Genomic DNA, 7,310 nt, shown 5'->3' with positions numbered 1-7,310 from the left:
AGAATAGTTGCCAGTACTGAGACGGATATTTTGTCTCTCTCAATTCTTATAATGACTCTGTTTTATAGATGGAGAAACTCAGGCTAAGAATTTGCCAAAGGCCACATAGCAGGCCGTGGAAGAATTGGGATTAGAACTAGGTCTACTGGACCAAAATTGCCACCACAGCACCACCCTGCCTGGCTGGTTGCTGGCAGTCTCTCCTCCGAAGCATCTTGGATTGGGCTGGGAAGAGCAACAGCCAGCACGGGGCAAGGGCTGCCTCTCCCGCCTTGTGTTGCAATGAGGAGAGGAATGCTCCACTCCCAGGAGGGAAGAATTTTGGAAAGGCAGCTTCCACTCTTCTCCCGGCCTCCCTAACTCTCTTTCCCCAGAGTGGAGGAATGGATTATAAGCAGCTTGGGAGAAGGCGCTGAGCTGGGGGCATGGGGAATCTGGCCCTTTCCTGCCCACTCTCAGAGCTGCCTGCCTACACAGTGTGCCTGCTGCCCAGCCCTGGTGTCCCCCAAGGGGAAGGGATGCCTGGGAAGGGCCAGTGTCTACCTTCAGGAAGCAGACCTCGAGGCCCACCTCCTCCACTCCCCACTTGCAGGCTCACCAAGGGAGGCAGTGATCCTCCTCATGGGTGGCAGAGACTGGGCCTACCACACAGTTTCCTTGGACAGGGGGCCTCAAGGCCTCGACAGCGTGAGGGCGTATCAAGAAGTCCGACTGTGATCATGGAGGTAAGCCAAGGTCTCCCAGCCTTATCAGCAATAACCTCCATATGCTGACCTCATAGCTGAGTCCTGTGTCTGTTTTTCTCTTGTTTCAGCATTCATGGGAAGAAGGGGTGTTACCGGCACTAAAAAAATCCAACATCTTTTCTTTTCACCTAGAGGTGCCCACCAGGCCACGTGTAGCCTCGAACTTGGACTCCTTGCAGTGTCTCTCCCGGGTCTTCTCACCTCCAGTGCCATCCTCTCACTCCGTCTGATAAGTACATGTTCCTAAAAATCACCCTCCCAGCTCCCAGTGGCTCCGCATCACCAGCTCTCCACCCGAGCCAGCTCCTATGCCTGATGTGGGCCCATCTTCCTCCCCCGCTGTCTCCCCTCCAGCTCAACACAAGCCACCAAAGGTCCCTCCCTGCTCGTCAGCCTTTCAGCTGTCACTTCACAGGGTGCTCCTTCCCATTCTCCAAGTTCCTCCTCTAACAGGCAGACTTCCCTGGCCACCACTTTACATTCTCCCAGCTCTAAGACTCATCATCAAGACCCCTCATTCCACTTTCACCTTATTATTGAGGTTTTTCAAGTGTGTGTCTTGTTTTCTCAACAAACGACACACAATATAACACCAGCACAACACTGGCTGAGATGTCCTGACTTCTTGCTTACTCTGTGTCAGGCACAGAACAGCTTCTCCTTTGAGGAGGGAAACATCTAGAAGACTAAGCATAGGGCCCAACAGTCAGTGCTCAAGCAGGGCAGGAGTTTCTCAGGTCTGCTCAAACACCACTGGTAGGTGGATAAATTGGTGTACCCTTTCTGGAAAGCCATTTCCATTATGTATTCAAAGCCTTAAAATATTCATAGCCTTCCGGATCTGGGCCAGGGACCCCACTTTTAGGAACTTATTCTAAGAAATGATCAGAGATGTACTCAAAGGTTTAGCTACAAAACTGCACCCAGCCACACCAGTGGAAGAGCTGTGCTTCCGTTTAACTGTGAAAGGCAGACAAAAGTAGTGCCTCGTCCATAGACTGCTGTGAGGATTCATAAATCAGGCACTGATATATGGAGAGCACTAAATGCAGTGCCTGGCACATATTCCAGCTCTTCAAAAGCGTTACCTGCTCTTTTAATGATTTGAAGTCCAACTGAGACCAAAGCCTGGGTGGGCTCCCGGCCTCCCTCCCTCGATTCTCATGATTTCCAAAGCCAACAAAAAGGTTCTAATAGCAAAAACACCACCGCCACCAACCACCATCTAAATAGCCAACATAAAGGAGCTGATTAAGTAACAATACAAATGTATACAACACTATGTAGCCATTCAAAATGAGGTCATAGAACAGGAATTAATGGCAGACAGCAATGCACCTAAGTAGAAAAAGGTCCCAAAACTATTAGCTTCAGTAAGATGTTACTTTTTTCTTTTAAAAAGCACACAAATGTGTAGAAAAAAATATATATGTACTACAAATTCTGAAAAGTTGGCCAGTCTCAGTGGCTCACACCTGTAATCCCAGCAGTTTGGAAAGCCTATGGGGGTGGATCGCTTGAGTCCAGGAGTTCCAGACCAGCGTGTGCAACATGGCAAGACCATCTCTACAACAAATACAAAAATTAGCCAAGTATGGTGGTGTGCACCTGTCCAGCTACTCAGGAGGCTGAGGCTGGAGGATCACCTGACCCTGGGGAAGTGGAGGTCAAGGAGGCCCAATGAGCCGTGATCATGCCACTGCACTCCAGTCTGGGCAACAGTGAGACCCTGTCTTACACACACACATACACACACACACACACACACACACAAATGTAGAGTTGCCATGGCTAGCTTGTGAATTTACAAACACTTTCTCTTTTTCTTTTTCTCTTTCTTTCTAATTTCTTGCAAAGAACACAGACCTTTTTTGTAGTAAGGAGAAAAAACTAATTTTGCCAAGGAAAATAAAAGCCACATGGGCTTACTTTTATTTTTAGATGGAGTTTCGCTTTTGTTGCCCAGACTGGAATGCAATGACGTGATCTCGGTCCACTGCAAGCAATTCTTCTGCCTTGGCCTCCCGAGTAGCTGGGATTACAGGCATGTGTCACCACACCCAGCTAATTTTGTATTTTTAGTAGAGACAGGATTTCTCCATGTTGGTCAGGCTTCCCTTGAACTCCCGACCTCAGGTGATCTGCCTGCTTCGGCCTCCCAAAGTGCTGGGATTACAGGCGTGAGCCACCACGCCCAGCTCACATGGGTTTACTTCTATCTGTAACGGAAGGGACTGTGTCTTCCTTTCATGTATCCCCCACTGCATCTGACTCACAGTCTCTGAATATAAAAGCACTGGTCTTGAACAGAATTCCAGTCTGGTAATCTTGTTTACTCTTTCAGGCCAAGGCGTTCTGTATAGAGTTTAGAACTGGCCTGCAAGAACAAGAAAACAATGCTGACCTGTGGGGGTGCATCTGAGCCTGGCTGGGAAACGTCAAGAACTGACCCCAAGGTGCTGGAATCCTGGAATCTGTCCAGGGGGAGAGCATTAAGAGACCAATTACCTGGGGAGCATGTGTTGGGGCAGCCGAGAGTGAGCTGAGCATCAGTTCAAGGCCACTTTGGCAGCTGGGAGCTCTCTTCAGTTTGCCTTAAAGAACTTCCGAGGCGGTGCTTAAGTGCAGCTGGATCTTAATATGATCAGCTCCACTCACACAAAATTTTCATTCCGGCCGTTCTCCAGAAAGCCTCTGCCCACCCCACCCCCCGCCTTGCTGACTGCAACAGACACAAGGGCACCAGGGAAGCCTGCCAAGGGGAAGGGCAGGGTCACAGGGCCATCTGTCAGCCACAGGACCACCCACCCAACATAAGGGTTAAGGTTGGGGTTAGCAGGGCATGTGAAATGGTCCACTTAAAAAATCACATTACTAAGCATGTTACTGTCAGGCATGTTCTGTACATGGTCTCAAGCCTCACAAGACCCCCAAGAGGGGACTGCTTCTGAGTCTATTTCACAGCAGAGGAAACTGAGGTTTGGAGGCTGATAGGTCTGAGGTGACTCAGCAAGAAAGGGCAGAGCTGGGATTCAAGTCTAGGTCCACCTGACCAAAGCCTTGGCTCTTTCCACCTGTCCCCACAGGATTCCGGCAGTCATTCGGACAGATGCGGAGGCTGGTGTAGGGGTGGGGGTGTCAGAGCTACTCCCCAATTCTACCCCTGCAGGCAGTACTGTGACTGTATAAGGGGGCATGTACCCCCTTGTAAAGGCAAATGAGGGCCAGTCTTGCCTGAAATTGTCCAGCTAATTCCCCTCATCGGTTGTTGCAGAGTTCAGCTGGCAGTAGATTCAGGAGGACGCTACCTCAAGCTGCAGCAGGGATCCTTGTCACATATCCAGCCACCTGACTGGTGCCGCATGGAGACAATCAATACCAATCCTTGGAGGGTTGTCCCGATAGGCACTGTGACCTTCTGGGGCTGCCTGCTCCCTGTGTTCCGTCTTGTCACCAGGCCTCTCAGAGTGGCAGAAAGAACGCTGGCCTAAGAATTCAATAGGGACTACTCTCAAGTAGTCCCCTACTGACACCCCACAGGGCTCTGAGGAGTCAAAGGGCAGTGTGTACACTGGAGTTCACCAGCTCTCCTCTCTGTGCCCCACCTCCCAGCACAGCAGCCAGAGGAAGGCATGGCTGGCCAGGCTAGGGGAGCAAGAAGCTGCACATTCACGCCTTCCGTCTTGATTTTTACCTCCAGGCCAGCTGTCCTCCCTTCCCTCTCACTCCAGGTAAATGGAGGCTGAAAGTCTGAGAGAAAGAGAACAAGCTGGGAAGAAACTGGTGACTAGTCCCTTGACATATTTTCAGAGGAAACTTTCCAGAAAACGGCCTGAAGGAGACACTTCCACCGGGCTCCCCTCCTGTCTCTGACTTTCTAAGTTCTGCCTGTTTGAACGGCCCCATGGCATCCTTCCTTCTGCATTCTCCAGGCCTGCAGGAGCCCTCAGTGCAGAAGCCGCCTTTGGTGGGTTCACCCCTAGGTGGCCCCGCAGGCATCTTCCAAGCGTGGACTGGTGGCGAGGCTGGTGTCCTGACTGAGCCCCCAAGGAGGCGGCTCAGACTCAGGCAGCGAGCACCCAGCAGGCCTCCCAGGGCACAAGGGGTTTGGGCGCCTTCCCACGAGGCAGCCCTTCTGGCTCCACCACTTGAGCCGTGGGAACGGGTTTAGCAACACGTAGCCTGGAGGCTGCAAGGCTCGCGCTGGGTTCCTGGCCTCTGGCCTCCAGATTCTTGTCCCAGCTCGCCTGCCCCTGCCCTTCCTGCGGGGAGTGGCCCCTCACCACGCGGATGACATGAGGGTACCCGTGCATGGCCCACTACTTCCTCTGACCCCCTCTATCTACCTGACCCGCGACCCGCGGTGAGCTCGCCGGGGCTCCCAGGCACAGATGGGGGCGGAAGGCTTTGGCTGCTACCGCTACAGCGTTCCTACCACCCAGGCTTCTAGGACTGGGGCCAGGGCTAGGGGGATGGGAGGTCCCACAGGCCACAGCAGCAGGCACGGCCAGACTGTCCACCCAGGGCTCTCTCTCCCAGCCCACGGTGACACTGGATCCCAGATCTGATAAATCCTCTAGGTACTTCAGTTTCCTCAAGTATTTTGAAAAACAAAAACAGTTATAGGATTTCTTTTAGGAATAAATCAGATTATGGATGTTGTGGGCCCAAGGGAGTAGTTACTCTGTAAGCTCCCTCCCCACTCTCCCCTGTCCTTCCCTTTCAGATACCAGAATTTGCATCCAGAGCCAAAAGTCAGTGGGCTCAGCCACAGTAGTAAGAGCAGTGAAGGTACATCCACATTCCTGGAGGACACATGAGAATAGGGACTGTCCCTGAGCTGAGAGAAGATGACATCACTGCTCCTATGAGGGGGAGTGACGGCACAGCACTCCCTCATCCTAACAGCATCATATACACAGGCCTCTGCCAGCTCCAAGCGGGCTCATTTGAGAAAACAGCCTTCTTGGTAGTGCTGGCTACAATGGTAGGGCCTAATTTATCCTGTTTTCCTCCACTGTCCTCTGACACTGCTTCCTCTTCCCACTCCAGCTTAAACACTAAACGACAGCTCAGCCCAACATGGGGCTCTATTCACAGGCTGGGGAAGGCACATCAGCTCTAGACCAGCTGGAAAAGGCACTGTTAGTCATTCTAGTAAATAAACACTGAAGTCATTTCCCTATTGACACCCAGACACAGGAATCACGTCTAAGAATGGATTACAGCAGCACCAATCTGACAAGGGTCTCACATGGGTGTTCCTTCCCCACAGAAAACGGGGCAGGGGAAGAGGGCAGTTGTAGACCAGGTCCTTCTGAGAGCATGTGGGTGGAATCATGTATAAGTAAAATTTTAAATCAACAGAATGCATCACTATGGAAACATTCGGCTTTATCAAAGGCACTGTTAAAAAACATAATCAAGACCTAAGATTCAACACTCCAAGTGTTTATGACCAGAAAAGGCAAAGTGGGTCTCAGATATCGTGCAGCCAAGTAAAGCTGCCAGAACCCAAAGAAGAAATATTCCCAGCAGGGCAGGAGCCCGTCATTTGTCGGGACTTTCTCTGAAACCCTCCAACTGGAGCATTCAGCGCACTGCAGGGCCTACTTAACTCTTTCAGCGTGGCAATGACACAGTTCAGGAGATGGCTCTACAGGTACTGGGTCCAGACAGACCTGCCATGCGCTAGGGCAGGATCACATCAGCCACAGAGGCAGAGATTGGGTGCCACAAGGAAAGGGCAGGTTTATTAACTGTGACAAACTTATCAGGAATCATCAGTGCCACCCGAGCTAGTCGGTTAGTGATGATCAATGTGGACCCTGATTTCAACGCTGGGGATGCCACTGGGTGCTAAGTGTGAGTGTTCCGACCCATGTTTGGAGGCAAGTTGCCTGTTATAAATAAGACATTTTTAGTGTGGAGCCTGATCTGTTTCTTTGGGCTCTCTGCTGCCTGGAGTAATGGTATTGGTAAGTATTGTGAAAAGGCCTTTTACAAGTTTGGGTGTCATTCAGGGTCCCCAAGTGTACTCACAGATAAGAATGAAATGAGAAAGGACCACAGGGGAAAACTCATCTGTCTCTGTCTCTGAAGGTGGATACGGTCGGAAAACACTTGCCAGAAAGCCAAGGAAAGCTGGCTGAGAATTTGTCTAACTCACCAGAAGTTGGATTCTGTCCCCGCAAAATGAGCTTCCCCAACGAAATGGTCAACTGCTAGTCCAGTCGCCAGCAGTTTCTCTCTAGAAGATGCTGATGCTGATTAAGGGAAGATGAGACACAGATGCCTGCCCTGATGCTATACAGGAAAGCCCAGGAACAAACAGATGGCCTGTGGTCAGCTGTGACCAGCTTGGCAGGAGCCAGCCCTGAGGCTCAGAGTTCCCAGGAGTGCTCAGCAGACCATTCCGCCTGCATTCAGCATGGCAGAGGAAAACCAAATAGGCTGAGAGACTAGCCTGCAGTCTGAAATCCAGTCTGCCCCTACAAGCCCTATTAACTTACTTAACTTCTTGGAGACTCAGCTTCCCAGCCTCTACAATGGGAATACGACCTA

This window comes from Callithrix jacchus, chromosome 10, assembly GCF_049354715.1.
Source record: "Callithrix jacchus isolate 240 chromosome 10, calJac240_pri, whole genome shotgun sequence".
Classification (NCBI taxonomy): Eukaryota; Metazoa; Chordata; class Mammalia; order Primates; family Cebidae; genus Callithrix; species Callithrix jacchus.
This window is presented reverse-complemented; position numbering follows the sequence as displayed.